This window comes from Dromiciops gliroides, chromosome 5 (assembly GCF_019393635.1).
Source record: "Dromiciops gliroides isolate mDroGli1 chromosome 5, mDroGli1.pri, whole genome shotgun sequence".
Lineage (NCBI taxonomy): Eukaryota > Metazoa > Chordata > Mammalia > Microbiotheria > Microbiotheriidae > Dromiciops > Dromiciops gliroides.
Window position 1 is genome coordinate 107,212,589 of NC_057865.1, and position 22,577 is coordinate 107,235,165.

A 22,577-nucleotide genomic window follows, 5' to 3' on the forward strand; every position below is an offset into this window, starting at 1 on the left:
TACTGGTCTGAGGATGTCACTCCCTTGTTCAAGAAGCTTCCCTGGATCCATGGGCTGATATTGAATCCTCACTTTCTCTTCCCCAGAACAAACTTCCCTATCAGTTGCTATCTTTATAGTTCGTCACCTATTCTATGGTCACTGTCCTCACCCCCCTCCCACTGGAACTCTAGAAGCTGCCCCTGGGAAGCCAGGCTCCGAGAAGCAAAATCTCGTCTTTCCACGTGGAAATGTACTCTCCAACCCTATCTTTCCTGCTTCCCTTTTTGTGTTATCTTCCCCTGTTTAAATATAAGCTCCTTGAGGGCAGGTACTGTCTTGCTTACTTATTTTTCTATTTCCAACACAGCACAGTATTATCCCATAGTAAATACTTAATAAATTAATAAATTATCTCTCTCTTTCTCATCTATCCGTCAATAATAAAATACAAATTCCTCTGCTTGGCATATAAAGCCCTTTATGGAATGGATGCGGCCTTCCTTTCCAGACAAATGCATTTCTCATTATTTCCCTTTGTATACTCTGTATTCCAGGCAAACTGGCTAACTTAATCTTCCCTAAAATTGTCCTTTTGTCTTCCACCTCTGAGTCTTTACAGAGCTTAGCCTTCATACTTAGATATCACTCATCTCTCATGTCCAACTTTAAAAATCATTCAAAGCTATTTTCTCAGGTGCAATCTCCTACAGAAAGTCTTTCCTGATAATCCTTATTAGTACTTCCATGTTTGCATTATTTTCCATCTCTCTCTGTCAGTGTTGTAATTTCTGTCTTCTTCTTAGGAGAATGTGAGCTAATTGAGCGAAGGGATTGTTTTGCCCAGCAGGATTTTAAAGCATTTCACAATGTTACATTGATATGGAGATGTGATCCCCTTTGAGGAGTGTCTCAACAGTAATCTGGACTAGCCCAGGGCTTCTTAAACTTTTCCCACTTGATACCCCTTTCCGCCTGAGAAATTTTGATGTGGCCCTGAGTATATAGGCATATAAAAGAGGCATAATAACCTTTCAGTTGCAACCTCCACATTCAGTTACACGACCCCATGTGGGGTTGAGACCCAAAGTTTAAGAAGCTTTGGACTACAGGGGTTGGTAGGCAGGAGCAGGGCTGGATGGCAGAGCCACCACCTCTATGTGCAGTATTTAAACAATGTTTTCCTTTTAGCAGGTGGGTACCCCCTTAGTAGCACAGGTTTTTCTTTTCCAGGCTTGGCTTGATTTTGCCTCAAAGGATTATCATTACTATATGTATATGTTATTATTCTCTATGCCAATAGGCTGTCCTGTTTATAGAAATTTGCACTTGTCTAGAGTAGGTGTCATTTCAGTATGAGTCCATTTGTGTTAGGATTTCCACATGGAGTCAATGTCTGCTCTTCTTTTCATCATGCCTCAATCTCACTGAAGCATGGTTATATCTTGTATCCTTCTACAAAGATCCAAATCCCCCCCCCCCCAATCTCTACTTACATCAGACAAAGATTTAGTAGCAGCCACATTTTCCCAAATATAAAAGAATGGAGGAATAAAAATGAGAACAAGAAAGGAGAGTGAACAATATGCAGAGCAGTTCTTTTTTTTTCAGGGCAATGAGGGTTAAGTGACTTGCAACTTGCCCAGGGTCACACAGATAGTAAGTATCAAGTGTCTGAGGCTGGATTTAAACTCAGGTCCTCCTGAATCCAGGCCTGATACTCTATCCACTGCGCCACCTAGCTGTCCCCCGAGCAGTTTATTTTGATAGGGATAACCTGGCAACTTGCACCATGGGCTGCCAAGCCAGATGAGTTGTTTCTTCTCTTGGCCTGAGCATTTTCCTAAGAGGAGAAAACATTTGACTTAATGGAAACACTAGTTTTGAGCTAATCCTTCTTTAACAGGCAAGTAAAAGGAAAATGCACAGTCCCTCTACTCACTTTACAATCTCATCATTAGTTTTTGTCTGGAGGTTGGAGAGAGGAGAGAAAGCTTTTCCTCAGTCTCTAATTCCCATTGTCCACATCCGGAGCTTGTAAGGTAATGGAGAAAAGAGCAAGGAATAGAGAACCCAGAGATTACCCATTCCAGCCTGCCTGGCTTCTTCCTGCTCAGTGGAAAACAAGAATGACTGTTGTTCTACACCTTCTCTCATCCAGAAGCCTTTATCAGACAGTTCCAGAAATCCAATCTCCCCAAACTGGTAAACTCTGGGACTCTAAATCTCTCATTGCTGTAGTAGAAATATCTAGGGAAGGAGCTTGTGAAAACAGGGTAATATTGAGGTTAGTTAGTTTTGTAGCCCCTACAATGCCTTGAATACAATATGTGACTAATAAATGCTTATTAAATTGAATTGAATTGAGAGCAGGAACTATTTGTTTTTGTTTCTCCAATGATTAGCACAAAGTATAAAAGACCTTTAATAAAAGTAGCTGAATTGTCTTTTTGTGTGTGTGTGTGAGGCAATGAGGGTTAATCGACTTGCCCAGGGTCATACAGCTAGTGTCAAGTGTCTGAGGCTGGATTTGAACTCAGGTCCTCCTGAATCCAGGCCCCCCCCCCCCCATTAAGTAATGACATGTCTTTAGTTCATCTAGAAGTCTACATCTAAAATAAAAGAATCCTCAGCTGGATTTGACATAACTCTCATCCTCTAATATTCTCCTACTCTCTTCTCAAGGAAGTTAATTTTCCCCACTAATGAGATAGTCTCCATATAGTCAAATGGATTTTCCACTTAAAAAATTTTGCTAAACAAAGACTCAGAAACGAAGACTCCCACCAAATGGAAAATGGTAAACAAATTGTGGTACATGAATATATTGGAATATTTGTGTGCTGTAAGAAACAACAAACATGATAGGTACAAAGAAGCATGGGGAAACTTACATGAACTGATAAAGAGTAAAATAAGCTGAACTAAAAGAAATAGACACAATGACTATAACAGTGTAAATGGAAACAACAATTACAAAATAAAATTAATTTTGCAAAATTGTAGAATATAAGCATGACCTCAAAGAAGATTTTTCAAAAGACACACTTCACTCCTTTGCCAAGGAAGGAGGTCCACATATGTGGAACATTGCATATATTTTCAGACTTTTAAATGTGTTGTTTTTGCTGATTTTTTTCCCTCTTCTTACCCCCACTCCTTTCCTCCTGCCCACCCTTTAAAAATGTCATTATATGGGGTGACTCTCAGGGAGAGAAGGGAGAAGGATACTGTGACTAATTTTGGAAATGTAAAAACAAAATATATCAATAAAATCTATTTTTAAAAATCTTACAGAAGCCCACTTCCGACATGTCTGTCTGCTACAAATTAACGTACTGCTTCATTAAACTGCAATTCATTCTGATCAACTTCACAGTCAAAGTCACGATTAGAAACTTCTTTTCTATTCTAGCAGCACTGATGATCATTCATTTTACTTTTTCCTCTGAAGGATGGCTTACTAGGTGTTTGAAGCAGGTGAAGTCCCAGTATAAACTCTCATCTCTACTAATAAGTTCATTGGAAAAAGCTAATCCAAGCATTAAACCTTTCTTGAGCCAGAATATCGATGCAAAAGAATCAGAAAAGATTCCTTCAACAGCTGCAAAGGCCACCACACATTCACCGTATGTTGCTTCTTTGTCCCCAATCTAGCACAGTCTAGTTTTCTTTTTAACACAAGGTAGTGTTTCAATGCCATTGAAGAGAAATTCCATTTCTTTTCATTCTTTAATATCAGTGTCAATAATGAGACTATACATTTCAGAATGTATTTTCCATAGTAATTTGGAAGCCATAGAAACAGTAGGCTTAGGTTATCTATATTTGCTGGCTCATTGCTGCACCAAGTTTTCATTTACTCCATCATCACATGCTGGAAAGAAAGCCAGTGTATGCAATATAAAATATTTCCCCTTAAGCTTCAGAGCTTCCCTGCATTGAATATTCTTATATAAATCCCCCTCCCAGCTGTCTAGAAGGAGCCCTGTGTTTTCTTTTAAATTTATCAAATATGGTGGTGATGAATGAGGAAGATGATAGAGTGCTTAGGCTTCTCTTCCAGCAAGACTACATCTTTCAATCTGGGGAGGCCTGACTCATTCACTGTTTTGGCTTTTATCAGTTCTGAGAACCCCTAAAAAATTGTGTGCACTGTTTTCTTGGTCCTGACACCAGTGGGACTTAGGGAAGAGATTGAAGTTCTTTTTTGTCTGTGAAGTCAATCCCCATTAAGGATGAAAGGCAAAACTGATGCAGGTGGGTGACTGGGGGACTGTGGTAAGGGATAGGGGGGAAGGGCAGTTGTGACTGGAGCAACAATACCTCAGTAATGTGAGGCAAAAGTAGGTAGAAGAGGAGCAGCAGGCTGGACAAACTGAGGGAGAGGTAAACTGAGAGACAAGAAGTCTGAGCTGAAAGGCCTAAGATGCTTTCATGATTTCTTAAAATATGATATCTAGGCTCTCTCTCTCTCTCTCTCTCTCTCTCTCTCTCTCTCTCTCTCTCTCTCTCTCTCTCTCTCTCTCTCCTCTTAATCTGATTTAAATGTCAACTGTTTTTTTTATATGACCTACCATATGTTTTTAATATCTCATGTTGTGTCTCAGAGTCATTAACTTGTTTGGTCCTTTCTAATTTTCATGGAGTCTGTTATTTGGGAAAAAGGTTTACATCTCTTGTACTAAGATGTTAATCTTCCTAAGTCTTTTCTCCAAAGCTTTCATTTCTTATCTAATTCTTTTCTCTGATGCTCTCATTTAGTTTGTAATATAATTTTAAACTCTTTTTTAAAACTTTATATTTTTTTTTCTGCTAAGAATTCTAGTTGACCTTATAAGCCATGTTTCATTTTAAGGCTTTGTTTGTAGACAGACAGTTTGTATTTATTCTCTTCTTCTGGGTTTATGTCCTGAGCATCTCTGGCACTTTAGTAGTTCTGTATCATGGGACCCTTTTAAAACAGATTCATTCTTCCGACCTTTGATCTTCTCAAATTAGGACTTTGTGTTAGGCCCTGGATCTGTTCATTTCTATGGAAAATGTCACATCACTGTTTGATTCTGATCTGTATTCCTGGGGTCCTGTTGCTGCTCTCTCCAACAAGTGAATTCTCTGTGGTTCAGGAATGGTTCAAACCAGAAACATGAAAATTTTCAGTGTTCCCCTAAGTGGTTTGATTTAGAGTCAAATCTGATTGCTGTCTACTTTTACAAACTCTTGACCCTGTTTTGGTTTGGGGTCTAAGTGACATAACTCAGTTATGGCTAGAGCTCTTGTAGTCTGCTATTGGGGCAGCTAGGTGGCTCAGTGGATAGAATGCCAAACCTGTCAGGACTCATCTTCCTGAGTGACCCTGGGCAAATTGCTCAAAGTTCTTTGCCTCAATTTCCTCATTTCTAAAATGTGCTGGAGAAGGAAATGGCAAATTAATCCAGTATCCTTGCCAAGAAAACCCCAAATGGGGTCATGAAGAGTCAGACATGACTGAAGAATGGCAACAAAAGACTGCTTTGACACCAATATTAGCCTCTATGAGCTAGCTGGAAGGTTCTATAGGTACAGAGTGACAGTATGCAAGCCCCTCTCCCTTTCTCATTTATTCACTCCTTTCCTACTTTGGTCTCAGCTCCTTATCCCAGTTACTTGGCTACATGCCCAGGTTTGTGGGCTGGATCCATGACCTTGCTCCTAGGTACTTTACCTACTGTTTCTTTCTGTTCCTGTTTTTTTTTTTTTTTTTGCCCAGTATATGACCTTAGGCCAGGTCTGAACTGGATATCAACCAACCACCCCTCTCCTTGCCATAATTAACCACATTGTATCGGTGACCTAATTCTAAGGTGAGAGTGATACAGCTACAGATCCCATTCTAGCCCCCACGCTCAAAGGTTCTTCTAGTGCCTTCTTGTCTTGATCCTCTCCCCAAAGCCCACACAGGTCTCTTTCTGTCTTCCTATGCTGAACTGGGCTGAAAAAAAAAATGACTCACTGTGATTTCTCCTTGGATTTCCTAATCACTACTCTATCGGACACACATCCTAGAGTTCTACTGGAATAGTAGCAGAAGCGACCTGGATTGTACTGCTTCCTTCTACTCTGCTATGTTTGCTAGTCTCCAAAGACCTTGCATTATCTATGTATATATTGAAGAAATACAAAGAAAATAAATGCAAATAAGTACAAAATTGTTAAATAAAAGGTAGTTTTCTGGGGAGGGCACTTGCAGTGGTCACAAAAAGACTCCATGTAGGAAATGGTGCTTGAGGGGTATCTTGAATAAAGAGAAGGATTCTGTGAGTTGGAGATAAAGAGAGTACATTCTCTGAAATACTGAAATAATTTGATTAATACTTCTTTGAATAAGAAGTCAGGAGGGTCTGAATTAAGGTTGTCAATATGTGAGTAGAAAGAGGGGATCTAATGCCGGAGGCTTTGTGGAGGAAGAAATAGCATAATTGGATGAGTGGAGTGAAAGACCAAGGACAACAAGGTTAAGAACCTTGGAGACTGAAAGAATAAAGATGCCTTTGACAGAAATAGGGAGACCACCACAATACCTAGGTCAATAACACTGTAATAGCAACATTGTAAAGAAAAGTGTCTTTGAAAGACTTAATCAGGAGGCAGAGCCATGATGGTGGTATAAAGGCAGGGACTCCCAGAGCTCTTCCAAATTCCCCTCCAAACAACTTTAAAATAATGCCTCAAAACGAATTCAGGAGCAGCACAACTAACAAAAGGACAGGTTGAAACAACTTTGTAGCCCAAGACAACTTGGAAGATCAGTAGGAAAGGTTTGTCTCACTGGGGCAAGATTAGAGCACAGTCCAGCACAGGTCAAGCCCCAGCAAGCCAGTAGCATGCCTTGGGGTGGGTGGGTGGAAGACAAAATAGGCAGCAGTGCCTTCTGGAGCTCTTACCCCACAGAGAGTAAGGGGGGGGGGAGGATGGTCAGACAATTGGTTAGAAGAAGATTACAGAGGATTATTGGCTGGCACTGGGTGTAGAACTCTGTTGCCTTGCCCATATATAGTTCCAGGTAGTGCAAGAAGGAGCACTTCAAGCTACAGGGGAGCACGGACCCTGGTTAGAGTTCCAGGATAGAAAAGAGTGCTTGTGGTAGCTCACAGATAAGAGCACAATAATAAGTAAGTACACCTCTTCTTAGAGCATATCTCCTTGGAAGAACTGAAAAAAATTACAGACCCTTAAAATGGACTCTGAAAACAGCTGCACAAAAAAAACCTGAAGCTTGGGATAGTGTCTCCTCTACCCCTGGAGCAGAACCCAACTTTAACATAAAGTTAAAAGTAAAAAAATAGGCTAGAAAATGAGCAAACAATAACAACAACAACAAAGAACCTGACTATAGAAAGTTACTATAGTGAAAGGGAAGATCAAAACAAAAACTCAGAAGACAACAAAGTAAAACATCTACATCCATAGCCTCAAAGAAAAATGTGAATTGGCTTAAGGCCCAAAAAGAATTGCTGGAAGAGCTCAAAAAGGATTAAAAAAAAAATCAAATAAAAGGGGAAGGGGGAGAAATGGGAAAAGAAATGAGTGATGTAAGGAAATTATGAAAAAGAAGGTCAATGAAGATGGTGGAGGAGAGGCAGTATGCTCCAGGAACTCACAACACAATCACTCCAAAAAACCTCCAAATAATGCCATAGGACAATTTCTGGATCAACAAAAGAATGGACTGAGATAATTTTCCAGCCAAAGATGGCTTAGAAGGTTGGCAAGAGGGGGCTGCTGTGCTGGGGCAGGAATGGAGCCCAACCCCATAGTCATACTGAAACAGATCCAGTCCCAGGCAGGCCCCACCAGGAAAAGAGACCCCTGGAGCTTCTGAATCAGCTGCAGCACCAGTGTCATCTGGAAATAAGCTCACAGTCTGATGAGAGGGCTGAGTGGTTGGTGGGGGGAGATTACAAGGGTCTCTGCTGGTGATGAGGTGGAACTTGGGTGTTTCACCCCTGCTGGGAACCAGGAAGTAAGCTTGAGTAGTAGGGGCCCAGGTGAGGGAGGGGAGCAGGCTTGTCAGAGCTAACAACCACAGCACACAAAGTTTTGCTGGCTGGTTAGTTAGCAAGTTGGCCTGGAGTTATCTACAGACCAGGGAACAGGTCAGGCAAGTGAAGAACCTTCCTGTCCTTAAACTGAAACACCTGGGACCCTCTAAAGCTTGGGACAATGGAGCTTGGAAGTAGGGCCCCACTGTAAGAGGGAGTTAAAAGTCAAGTAAAAGATGGGCAGGATGCAGAAGCAGAGAAAAGTAAGACCCATAGAAAGTTTCTTTAGAAAAAAGCAAGATAAAAAAAGAATAAGAAAAAAGAAAAAGAAAAAAGAAAAACAAGCCTCAGAAGAGAATAGCAACCTCAGGGCCCCTACATCCAAAGTTTCCAAGAAAAATATGAATTGGTCTCAGGCCATAAAGGCACTTAAAAAAGGACTTTGAAGACAAAGTAAGAGAAGTAGAGGAAAAAATGGAAAGAGAAATGAGAATGATGCAGGAAAGTCATGAGAAAGAAGTCAACAGCTTGAAAAACCAAATGGAAAAGGATACAGAAAAGCTCTTTGAAGAAAATAATTGCCTAAGAATTAGGATTGAACAAATGGAAGCTAGTGACTTTATGAGAAACCAAGACACAATAAAGCCAATCCAAATGAATAAAAAAAATAGAGGGCAATGTGAAATATCTCCTTGGAAAAACAGCTGACCTGGAAAATAGATCCAGGAGAGATAATTTGAAAATTATTGGACCACCTGAAAACCATGATCAAGGAAAGAGCTTAGACATCATCTTTCAGGAAGTTGTCAGGGAAAATTGCCCTGATATTCTAGAAGCAGAAGGTAAAATAGAAATTGAAAGAATCCACTGATCACCTCCTGAAAAAAATCTCAAAATGAAAACTTACAGGAATATTATAGGCAAATTCCAGAGTTCCCAGGTCAAGGAGAAAATATTGCAAGCTGCCAAAAAGAAACAATTCTAATACTGTGGAGCCACAGTCAGGATAGCACAAGATCTAGCAGCTCCTACATTAAAGGATCAGAGGTCATGGAATATGATATTCCAGAGGGGAAAGGAATTGGGATTACAACCAAGAATCACCTATCCAGCAAAAAATGGGACTTCAATGAAAAAGAGGACTTTCAGGCATTTGTAATGAAAAGACCTGAAATGAATAGAAAATTTGACTTTCAAATATAAGACCCTAGAGAAGCATAAAAAGGTAAACAGGAAAAAGAAATTAAGAGTGATGTTAAACGGTTAAACTGTTTACATTCCTACATGGGAAGATGATACATCTAACTCATAAGAACTTTCTCAGTATTAGGGCAAATGATAGAAATAAATTTAGACAGAGGGCACAGGTGGGAATTGATTATGAAGGGATGGTATCTGTAAAGTATTTATTTTTGGGGGCAGCTAGATGGTGCAGTGGATAGAGCACTGGCCCTGGATCCAGGAGCACCTGAGTTCAAATCCGGCCTCAGACACTTAACACTTACTAGCTGTGTGACCCTGGGCAAGTCACTTAACCCCAATTGCCTCACTAAAAAAAAAAAAGTATTTATTTTTTGTTTATCTTTTTTTTTATGGGGTGGTTGGAGTTGGGTGACATGCCTGGGGTCATGTAGTGGGTGAGTGTCTTGTGTCTGAGGCTGGATTTAGGCTGGGATCCTCCTGTGTTCAGGCTGGGTACTTTGCCCACTGTGTCACCTAGCTGTCCCATGATGACATCTTTAGGGTAAAATTGAGGGGTGAGAGGAATGCACTGGGGGAGGGGGAAAGGAAGAGGTAGAATGGGGTGAAATCCCACCTGAAAGAAACAGGAAAGGGCTTATGGAGTGGGGTGAGAGATGGGGGAGGAAAAGGGCAGTAAATGAACTTTACACTTGTCAGAATAGGCTCAAAGACCTTAATCTCATCAGAGTTGACTCAAGGAGAGATTAACATACATGTCCAATTGGGAGGAGTGATCTATCTAAACTGGGCAGTGAATGAGTCTTAAACTCAACAGAATTGACTCAAAAACCTTAATCTCATCAGAGTTGGCTCAGGGAGGGAATAACATACACACTCCCTACAGGAAAGTAGGAGGGGAAGGGGATAAGGAGGGAGGGGTAAAAGAAGGGAGGGCAGATTGGGGGAGGGGGAAGTCAGAAGCAAATCCCTTTTGAGAAAGGATAGGGTGAAAAAAGAGAGAAAATAGAATAAATATCACAGGGAAGGGAATAGGATGGAGGGAAACAGTTAATAATAGTAACCGTGAAAAAGAGAAAAGGAAAAAAAATTGTACAAAAAATATTTATAGCAACTCTTTGTGGTGGCTAACAATTGGAAATAGAAGGAATGCCCATCAATTGGGGAATGACTGAACAAGCTGTGGTATATGATTATAATGGAATGTTATTGTGCTATAAGAAATGGCAAGCAGGATGATTTCAGAAAAACCTGGAAAGACTCATATGAACTGATGTATAGTGAAGTGAGCAGAACTGGGGGACATTGTACATAGTGACAGCAGTATTGTTCTATGAGAAATTGTGAATGACAACTATGTTCAGCAATGCAATGATCCAAGACAATCCTGAAGGACTAATGATGAAGTATACTATTCACTTCCTGAGAAAGAACTGATATTGATTGAACACAGACTGAAGCATGCTATTTTGTGCTTTCTCTTTTTTTTTAACTTGAGTCTTTTTATGTAAAATAACCAATATGTTAATGTTTTAAATAATTGTACATGTATAACCTATACTGATTGTTTGCAACCTTGGGGAGGGGTGAGGGGAGGGAGGGAGGGAATGAGAGAGGGATAGAATTTGAAACTCAAAACTTTAAATAAATAAATTTCTTAAAAGAAGGTCAACAGCTTGGTAAAGGAGGCACAATAAATATTGAAGAAAATAACACCTTAAAAAACAGAACAGTCCAAATGGTAAAAGTGCACAAAAATCCACTGAAGAGAAATACTCCTTTAAAAGCAGAACTGGTCTAATGTGAAAGAAAGTGCAAAAAATTCATTGAAGAAAAGAACCTCTTTTAAAAAGTAGGATTGGCCAGATGGAAAAGGAGGTATGAAAATAACCTCACTAAAGAAAATAATTCCTTAAAATTTAGAGTGGGGAAAGTGGAGGCTAATGATTCCATGAGACATCAAGAATCAATCAAACAAAATCAGAATAATGATAAAATAGAAGAAAATGTGAAATATCTCATTAGAAAAACAATCGACCTGGAAAATAGATTGAGGAAAGATGATTTAAGAATTATCGAACTAGGGCAGCTAGGTGGTGCAGTGGATAAAGCACTGGCCCTGCATTCAGGAGTTCCTGAGTTCAAATCTGGCCTCAGACACTTGACAATTACTAGCTGTGTGACCCTGGGCAAGTCACTTAACCCCCATTGCCCCACAAAAAAAAAATTATTGAACTACCTGAAAGCCCTGATCAAAAAAATAGACTAGGCATCATCTTTCAAGAAATTATCAAGGAAAATGCCCTGATATCCTGGAACTAGAGGGTAAAATAGACAATGAAAAAATCTACCAATCACTTCCTGGAAAAAATCCCAAAATGAAAACTCCCAGAAATATTATAACCAAATTCTATTGGTCTGATGTCAAGGAGGAAATACTGCAAGCAGTCAGAAACAATTTAAATACTGTGGAGCCACAGTCAGGATATGATAATTAGCACTTTCTACATTAAAGGATTGGAGGACTTGGAATATGATATTCTGTAGGGTAAAAGAGGTAGGATTACAATCAAGAATCACTTCCCCAGTTAAACTGAATATAATTCTTCAAGGAAAAATATAGATATTGTAATGATTGGAATGATGCCACCTGCTGGAGAACTACTGTAGGAAAGCTCCGCCATGAGGAGAAGGCCTCTGAGGGCAAGCCATGTAGTCAGTTCCTTGGTGTCAGGAAGTGACATTTGCTCGTGGGTACTGTCTATCAAAGCTATCAGCCAATCAACTTGAGGAGCCTTTCATTTCTGGGAGGAGGACTTGAAGTAGGGAGCAGATGCTGGTGGAGGGGTTCTTCCTCTTTTGGTTCCTGACCTCCCCATGATGGGTAGGATGATGAGGTCTCTTAGAAATAGTTAGATTTTTACCTTTCTCTCTGATCCTAATGCTCTTTAATAAATACTTAAACACTTAAATACTCTTGCTAAAGCTTATAATTTATTGGCGACCACTCATTAGATTTTAGATAGTATGGCTAGAATTTTAGCCCCTTGCAATATTTAATGAAATGGGGGACTCTTAAGCATTACTGATGAAAGGATCAGAGCTGAATAGAAAATTTGACTTTCAAATACAAGACTCAAGAGAAGCATAAAAAGAAAAACACGGAAGAGAAATAATAAGGGATTCAATGAAGATAAACTGTTTCCATTCCTATATGGGAAGATGACACTTATAATTCCTAAGAACTTTATCATTATTAGGGAAGTTAGGAGAAATATATACAGAGGGCACTGGTAAGAGTTGACTATGATGGGACAATATCTAAAAAAGTAAAATTAATAGGTGAGAAAGAGGGATGCACTGGGAGAAAGGGGAAGGGAAAGATAGAATTATTTCACATAAAAGAAGCTAAAAAGAGCTTTTAGAGTGGAGGGGAAATTGGGGGGTGGGAGTTGTGAACAACATTTGAACCATACTCTTATCAGAACTGGCTCAAAGAAAGAATAACATAGACACCAAGCTGGGTACAGAAATCTATCTTGCCTTACAGAAAAGTGGAAGGGGAAGGGGGAAAGAGAAGTGTGGGGTACTGATAGGAGGGAGGGCATATTAGAGTAGATAGTAGTCAGAAGCACAACACTTTTGAGGAGGGACAGGGTGAAAGGAGGGGGAGAGAGACAGAGAGAGAAGGATAAACAGGAAAAAATAGGATGTTGGGAAATACATAGTTAGTAATTGTGACTGTGAAAAAGATTTTGTATAAATTTTCTGATAAAGATCTTATTTCTCAAATATATAGATAACCAAGTAAAATTTAGAAGAATAGAAGTCATTCCCGAATTGAGAAATGGTCAAAGGATTTGAACAGGAAGTATTCAGATGAGGAAATCAAAGGTATAAATAGTCATATGAAAAAATGCTCTAAATCACTATTGATCAGAGAAATGCAAATTAAAACAACTCTAAGGTACGAACTCACATCTATCAGATTGGCTAATATGACAGAAGAGGAAAATGACAAATATTGGAGGGGATGTGGCAAAACTGGGGCACTAAAGCACTGTTGGTGGAGTTGTATACTGATCTAACCATTCTGTAGAGCAATTTAGAACTATGTCCAAAGTGGTATAAAACTGTGCATACTCTTTGACCCAGCAATACTACTACTCCATCTGTTTCCCAAAGAGATAAAAAAAAAAAAAACAAAAAGGAAAAGGACCTATGTGTACAGAAATATTTATAGCAGCTCTTTTTGTGGTGGCAAAGAATTGGAAATTGAGGGGATGCCCATCAATTAGGTAATTGTTGAACAAGTTATAGTAATTGATTGTAATGAAATACTATTGTGCTATAAGAAATGAAGAGGACACTTTCAGAAAAACCTTACATAAACCGATGCAAAGAGAAGTGAGCAAATCCAAAAGAACAGTATATACAGTAACAGTTGAACAATTATCAACAATGAATGACTTAGCTATTCTCAGCAATACAATGATCTAAGACAATTTTGAAGGACTTACAATGAAAAATGGTGTCCATCTCCAGACAAAGAACTTACAGAGTATGAACACAGATCAAAGTATACTTTTTAAAAACTTTATTTTTCTTATGGGTTTTGGGGTTGTGTGTGTGTGTGTGTGTGTGTGTGTTTTCTGTGTTTTCTTTCACAGTATGACTAACATAGAAATATGTTTTATGTGACTATACATGTATAAACTATATCAAATTGCTTACTGTCTGAGGATAGGGGAGAGAGAAAATTTGGAACTCAAAATTTAAAAAAATGAATGTTAAGTATTGTTTTTACATGTAATTGGAAAAAGATAAAATATTTTTTCAAAAACAAAGAAAAATAAGATTTAATCAGGCTTCTGAGATTCCAGAAGATTATTGTAGCATGATACTTACATCCTTAAAGAGTAGGATTGGTATACTATGATATATACATTAAAAAAACACCATATGACAAATGTATATATTTGTTTTACTTGACTATGCATTTTTTTTAACAAGGCTTGTGGCTTGTTTTTAAATTAGGTGGGTTGGACTTGGTTAGGAGAGGGAAGTTAGCAATTATGTTGCCAAAAAATAAGAAAAAAAATAGAGTCAATGAAACATTTAAAAATGCATTGAAGAGAACAGAAGGAAACTCAGAAGGAAACAAACAGGACAACTTTTTTTTTTTTTTAGAGAAAACTGCAAAGATTTGTGATTTCACATATAATCTCCCTTTTCTGTTCTATTTCTATGTGGAAATGTGGGTTTGGGGAGAGTCATTCATTATATTAAGAATAAAAATATTTTTAAAAAGAAATAGCTAAGTTTAGAAGAGGGGGTAAATGGGAGTATGGAGATAATGGATTCTGTTTTGGATATGCTGAGTTTGAGGTGTTTTGTTTATATCTAGATCAAAGTGTCCAATAGGCAACTGGTCTTGCAAGACTGATATTTGGGGGTGGGGGATTGGGACTTGTTATATAGATCTGTGAGTCATATGTATAGAGATGATAACTAAACTCATGAGAACAGATGAGATCACAAGGGTACAGTATAGAGAGAGAAGAAGGAAATATCATAGACAGAGGCTTGCCAAACCCCAACGGTTAGGGGAATCGATATGGATGATGAGACAGAAAAAGATATGGTGAAGAAGCAGTTAGGAGGAGAAATGGCCACAAAAACTCGGTAAGGAATATCCAGGAGGAGAGGGTAGATGGCAGGGCCAAATGCAACAGATAGATCAAGCAGTTTTATGACTGAAGCAAATGTTATCAGATTTGGCAATTAAAAAGATTCTTGTTAACTTTGAAGAGGGCAGTTTGTTGAGTGATGAGGTCTGAATTGCAAAGGGTGGAGAGCAAGTGGTAAAGGCAATGTAGGCATTAAAATTAGCCTCAGGCTCCCCGAGCAGAGCTGCCCCTCCCCCTCTGTTTCAGCTGGGGGGAGGGGTCTGAGTCTGGCTAAGCTAAGCAGATGAACCCCCCACCCCCACCCCCGGGCGTGGCACAGTGAGGGCCCATGCACAGCAGAAAAATCAGAGGGACACTGGAGTTTGCTTTGTCCAACCCCCAGCTCCCGGCGCACACAGCATAGCCCGAGTTTCATCTGAGAGAGGAGGTTAATAAAAAGAGACACAGGGAGATGTGAAGGGGGGTCAACAAAGTGAAGGGGGCTTTGAGTTAGAAGAAAGGAGCAGAGTAGTGAAGCAAAGGGTTTTTCAGTTAGAAGGGAGGATGCTACAAGGACACTAAGGAGACTGAGGAATGGTATGGAAAGAAAGGGGGCTTTTCAGTGAGGGGGACACTAGAAGAAGGTTATTTGGTACAGAGACTCTAGAGATGCTGGGGGTTCGCAACCGTATGGAGAAAGGGCTTTTCAGTTAGAAGGTAGAGAGAAGGAGACTGAGAGACGGGATGGAGAGAGGAGGACACTAAGAAAGTTGAAGGTATGACGGACAGTGAAAAGGACCAGACCAGGGAAGGAGACGCAGCTCAGCTTGTAAGTGCAGACAGCAGATGGGCAGCACACCCACAGGCAAGAGAGAGGTGCCTGAAGGAGACAAAGTTTAAAACATACACACACACACACACACACACACACACACACACACACACACACACATATAACTTTGCATTTCTTTACCCTTATCTTTTACATTTATTTTTATAAATAAACCCTGCTTTGTTTATTTTAAATAAAAGACAGCTATTTGCTTATCAATTTGGGAGAAGCAGTGTGGGAACTTTTAAACGGCCCATACTAATATAAAAGCAGTCAGATAGCCAGCCAAAAGTTCATAGATTAGGCACAGTTAATAAAATATTTTTACATTTGAATGGCGACCACAGCAGGACTTATGGCCCAATTATAATTTTTCTTACAGTTATAATTTTCTAGCCAGCTTATAGTTATAATTTTTCAGTCATAGTTAAGTTAATATTTTTTTACAGCAATGAATATAGATAGTTTTTTCTAGGGTTTGACCTGGGAATGGGATAAAACTTAGGACAACAGCTTTTGAGGATTATAGCATTTATTGGCATGGATATTTTTAATTTTTTGAAAGGATGGAGGAGACTTGGACTTTTTTTTTTTTTGGTGAGGCAATTGGGGTTAAGTGACTTGCCCAGGATCACACAGCTAGTAAGTGTTAAGTGTCTGAGGCTGGACTTGAACTCAGGTCCTCCTGACTGCAGGGCCAGTGAGTGCTCTATCCACTGCGCCACCTAGTTGCCCCGAGACTTGGACATATTTGAAGGAAGTAGAAAAGGAACAAGTAAGCAGGGAAGGTCATGATTGAGGTTGGCACCTGCTAGAGAAGATGGGAGGGAATAGGAACAATGGTATATGTAGAACCTTTGCAAGGAGAAAGGTTACTGCATTTTCAGAGACTAGAGGCAAGGAGGAGAGAGTGGGGGATAATTTCAAGGTGTTTTTGAGATAAAGAGAAGGGGCAAAGAGAAAGCTCATGGGGAATGATATCAACCTTCTCAATAAGGTAAGTGTCTAGTTCCTCACTGGAGGGGGTGAGTATGGGAGGAAAAGTTGTGAGAGGCTTGAGGAGAAAAAAGGTTTGGAAAAACTTCTGTGGGTATTGAGGTAGGGAAACAATTAAAAGTAATAAAAAGGATTGCATTGTTTCAGTAAAAGCCCAGTTGAAACTGGATAATGCTAATTTGTAACATAGCCAGTAAGCATGGGTATATCTGATTATCTCATTCCCACATGTAACCAGTTGCCCATGGGAAGGCAAGTGGTTATTTGATTAAAGTTGTAAGGAAATAAAGCTCTTGGAATATCAGTTTTTAATATAGATTTCTTAGTCTACCTCTTAGAACATAATAAGGAGGGTACTCCAAAGTTAGATGTCTCAAGTTAAAGAATACTTGAGAGGTAAAGTTAGGGGTTTATGAATGTTATGTATAGAGATAGAGGTAGGAACTGGGCCTGTAATTTCCTTGGCCTAGAGAACTCCCTGGGTTAAGAAACTCCTTCTATCATTGCAGGCCAGCATCTTCTTTTCAATTTACAATCTTAGAGAGTTTCTCAGAGTACTGAAATGTTAAATGACTTGCCCAGGGTCACACAGCCAGTATGTGTTAGATGTAGGACTTGAACTCAGGTCTCCTTGTTTTAAGGCTAGTTCTCTGTCCATTAAATCATATTGCATGTAAAATTTAATCAGATTATGTGTTAAATAGCCAGCAATTAAGATAGACTTGATATAATAATATTTTAATTCCTTATTAAAAAAAACTTTAGTGTTCTACTTTTAATTAGATTAAATCAATCCAAAATTACTTCCATCCTCTCCTAACATTCTTCTAAGTTGACTTCAGGAATATGAATTTGAACCTGACTTCTGAGGCTATTAGAATGGACAAAAGGTGGTGAGAGTCTGTAAGAGGATGACAGCAGTGTAGACGGTCAACTGATTAGATATGCAGAGTAAAGAAGAGGAAAGAGCCAAAGATGAATCCAGTTTTGATCTGTGGTGAATGAAAACGGAAAAATTGGGAAGAGGACATATTTTCCAATGGTAACTGGTGATAGGTTACTATCTGTATATTTTGGCACTTAATTTATCACAGGATTTGATTTGGAAGACCCTCAGAGTCCAAAAGTTGGAAGGGACTCAGAGGTCATGGTCTTATCATGAATTCTTTCTTCTTTTTTGAAAAGTATTTAATTCACTTTAATTAGCCAAGCTCTGCTTTCTCACCCTCCTACACTAACTCTGCCCCTCATTTGAGAACACAAGAAAAAGAAAACCCCTTAACAGCAGGTATAGTTAATCAAAAAGAATTTCAACATTGGCCATGTACCTCCAAAATTTGTCTCATTCTTCATTCTGAGTCCTTTAACTCTCTATTCTCATATGTATACTTTCTCCAATTTTTGTTTTGCAGGTGATTTGGATAAATGGATTTCTCTACTTTTTTGTTATGTGCATTCATTATGGAACAGGTATTTGGTGGGAAGGGAATCAAGTCCTGGTTACAGAGCTTGGTTCATTCTTCCATTAAAAAATGGCAATAGGGAGTTTAGCTTGAACCTGAAAACTACATTCTCTAGACTAATAATATTTAATGGAGCAGATAGATATAAGTCTAGCCTATTACCCTAAGCAGAGTGGCCAGTTTAAGTTCCAACTTCCTCTTTCTCCTCCTGGCAAGAATTAAAGTCTCCCTTGGAGGAGAGTAGAAGGAGATGCTAGAGATGTATCTCTTCCTCCTTCTCTTTGAGCCATAGGACACTTGATTTGGGTAGCATATTTTACCATTAGTTCTCTGGAATCCCTGTTGGTCATTATGCTTATAGGAGTTCAACATAATAATATTCCATAACATTTAAATGCCATAACTTCTTCATCCATTCCCCAATTTATAGGTGTCCCCTCAGATTCCTATTTGCCACCTCTAAAAGAGCCATAAGTATTTTTTGTACATCTTTAGAGTTTGTTTTACTTTGGACTAATCCCTCCCTTAATCTATCCTCCCTCAAATTTTTCCTCCTCTTTCCTTTCCTTTCCCTCCTGTTTCCCTGTCGAGTGAAATGCATTTCTGTTCCCAACTGTGTGCATGTATCTTCTGTGTCTTCTTTTGACCAGCTCAGTTGAAAATAAGGTTCAAGTTATCAGCTGTTCCCTCCTATGGCTTCTTCTTTTGTTTATATAAATGTTTATTTGTGTACCTTGATTATGTGAGATAATTTTTCCTAATCTTCCTTCCCTCTACACTCCCTGCCCTCAGTGTATTTTCTTCCCCTCTCTTTCTTTTTTTTTAAGATCAAGACATCACAGAACCACTTCCAGGTCTTGTCTATTTGGACTGCCTGTATGAACACTAATTATATTAAAGTTCAGAGGGAGCATGTATATCATCTCCCCATATTTGAATGTAAGCAGGTTATCACTGTCTAGTCTTTTATCATTGTTCATTCATGTTTGCCTTTTTATGTTTCTCCGAACTCCTGTGTTTGAACTTCAAAGTTTCTCTGCAGCTCTGGTCTTTTCATCAGGAATGCTTGGAAGTCCTCTAGTTCATTAAAAATCCATTTTCTCCCTGAAGCATTGTACTCAGTTTTGTTGTCAAAGTTGTTGTTGGCTGTAAACTCCTATCCTGTGTTTTCATTAATCATTTCTATATCATTCTATACAAGTAGCTCCTTTGCTTAAAGATCTCAAATCAGGGGAAACTATTACCTCCCAGAGCAGCCTATTCCACTATTGGATATCTCATACTGTTAACAAGTCTTTTTTGTGTGTGTGCATTGGAGCTGAATGAGCTCATAGGGGACATCATAGGAATATTCACCCAGATATCCACTGTAAACTTCTGAAGACTCTAAGAACATGGTGATTCATTGCTTGAACCCTTAGTGATGACAGACTTCCTTGATCCATCCAGCCATGTGGTGAATTAAAAGGACATGGTCAGTTAGAATTATGTGGAAAATCCTGTTATCTGTTAGTCCTTTCCCTATCTTGTGACAACAGCAGGGAGGAGCAGCAGGGTGTCTGTTAAAAGAAGCAGTTTCTGACTCTGGGCTCTGACTCTCCCTTGTGGCAAGTACTGTGATGTCTGCTTTGGCATTCCAATAAGAGAGGGCAGAGGATTAGAGGTGCTCTTTCTCTTCTCTGCTGTTGGGTCCACATGGAATAGAAACTCAGCTAGGTGAGCTTCTAGTTGCCTTTGACCCTTCTGTTTGTTCTTTCCTGACCTTGGGTTACTGGATACTTCAAACAGGGTATGCCCTGAAGATTTTGTGAGTTCAAAAGATTCAAAGGTCACATCATTGTTGAAATGGAATTGTGATATGATAGAGGGCCCTTGGTGGTGGCTAATAGCAGGGGGAGATTCAGAGGGGATGGTCAATGACAAAAGAATTGGCACAAGTATGGCCCATGTTAAAAAGCACATTGGTACTGGGAGTGGTTAGACAGTGCAATGCCAAGGTGAAATATAAAATTTGTGATTAGCAGTCTTGCAAAACTGCTTTATGCTCTGATGAAGCTTAATTAGCCTCTCAACAGATTGTAAGTGGAGTTGTTACTGATTTCTATTCTAATCATTCTCTTAATTTGAGCTGATTATTTTCTGCTTACCATTCCTTCCTGAGAGTAGGTATAAGCCACCTGTCCCATACCTGAATCATATCATACATTGAGTGACCTTTGATGGTGGTGTTGGGGTTATCATTTACTATAGTTAGCTCTGTATCTGGGATACTAGGGGTGGGGTTATTAATGATCTAATTAATGTGAAGAAAAGGAGCCACTCTCATTAAAAGTCAGGCTCTCCAGCACTAAGATATGTTCACATACCACAGTGATTAGTATGGGTCAGGGTGGGGTAAATGCCTCAGCCCCTGTTGGCTCAGTTAAGAGGTTTCTTCATGCTTGATTTACATGAAACCTAAACTCTCTGAAACTTCTAGGCATTGTTCCTAGTTCTGTCCTCAGGGGATAAGCAGCGCAAATATAATTAACTTTTTAATTTGATAGCCCTTCAAATACATGAAAACTATAATCATGTCCCCCTTTAAGTCTTCCCTTCTCCAGGTAAATGATCTCTAGCTCTTTAACTGAATTTCATTTGTCATGATCTCCACTTATCTTACCATCTTCCTAAAATGTACTTGGCAATACCTAGTCATGCCAGAGTTGCTAAAGTAGTTCTCTTGGAGGGTTAGCCAAAGGAGTTATTAGTAAGAAATACAAAAGATTTGGGCTCTTGATTCAAGAAAGAATAGAGAATTGGTAGGATTTTACAGTGACCTTTATTATATGGATGATGTTTTTCTGCCTCAGATAAGTAATTGTTTTCTATTCTGAAGGTACAAACCAGATTACCTCCAAAAAATGGTAAAGGGGTGGGAAAATGTCTTTCTACTCCCCAGGTTATAAAAGAACTGCTGTTCCTTTTCAATGAGTACATCTCCCCTTACGGTTCCAAGGGGGTAACCCTGAAAGGTGAGGATTTTCTTTTTGTCTGCTGTCATTTGCTTGGACCTATACTGGCTGCATTCCCTTCTTGTTAAAGGGTCAGTAAATACTTACCTAGTTCTATTTAACTACTTAACATTAATTAGGGTTTTTTTTGTTGTTTGTTTGTTTTTGTTTTTTGGTGGGGCAATGAGGGTTAAGTGAGTTGCCCAAGGTCACACAGCTAGTAAGTGTCAAGTGTCTGAGGCTGGATTTGAACTCAGGTCCTCCTGACTCCAGGGCTGGTGCTCTATCTACTGAACATTAGTTAGGTTTTTTTTTTTACATTAATTAGTTTTTGCAAGGGACAGTTTGCTTCAAAAATATAGCAAGAACAAATATAAACATTTCCCCTAATACTGAAAGGCATACTCTTCCCCCATATTACTTTGGTCCCTGGGGAAGAGTAAGCTCAACTTAACTTACTTCCTACCTACATAAGTTCCATCTAAGTCAAATCCATATGTTGCATTGTTGGGGGGACTTGCAACCTGGATCAGGGGCTAGCTCACCCAAAGAATTGGAGGCTCATCAAGAATCTTGCAAAATAAAAAGATTTATTAGGAGAGAAGAATATATGGCTGGGGAGACAGAATCACTATGGAGACTGTCCCACTTAAGTAAGAGAAGACCTGGTCTTTTGTATGTTTACAAAACAAAGAAAGGGGAGTCAATTACAAAGCAAGTAAGAGGGAAATACAAAACTTCTATGAAGGACCGAATAACTGGGGGGGGGTGTGAATAACAGGGCATCAGTAAGATAGGCAGCCCGCATCTGTATCTTGCATATCATCCTGCAGACCTTGGTATTGCTTATCAGAGAAGCAGGGTATTGCTTGGCCACACCTTATTCCTGAGGTGGGAGGCAGAGCTGTTTTTCCCTTGGGAAGGTTTGAGGATTCCTTGGGGGTTGGGATCTTTAGGTTTCTTGGGGTCCTACTACATTCCCACAACTGCATCACTGCTAGAGTATTACTTGTTTCAATTACCACAGGTCTGAAGTCTCAAAGGACATGAAGTTTCTTGAGGTCATTCCATGCTCCTTGGGGCATCAATGTTGGCCTGGCTGCAATGCCTGCCTTGGATTCCAACTCCTGGATTCTTTGGCTCACTTTCTCAATCTTTCCACTTAGAACAGGAAAAAAATGGAAAAGACCAAGGATCAGAACCTGTTTCTTAGAGCCACATAGTCTCAGAGGGGAAAAGGCCCTAAGAAATTTAACCTTATCATGGTCCTTCCAGGAACCAAAGACTCACCAAATGAGGTAAAGAGGCAGTCCTGAAACTAAGCTTCAGCCACTTCTTTCTTTCCAACTACCAAAGAGATACCTCTCCTTCATCTTACAGTTTGCTAATTAGAATCAGTCACAGAATAGTCTACACATGCCCAA

General features: G+C 39.4%; 1 pseudogene; it reads right to left on the bottom strand.

Moving 5' to 3' along the window:
* Nucleotides 1–2,577: 2,577 nt before the first annotated feature.
* Nucleotides 2,578–22,577, bottom strand: part of LOC122728790 — a 112,064-nt pseudogene continuing 92,064 nt past the window's right edge.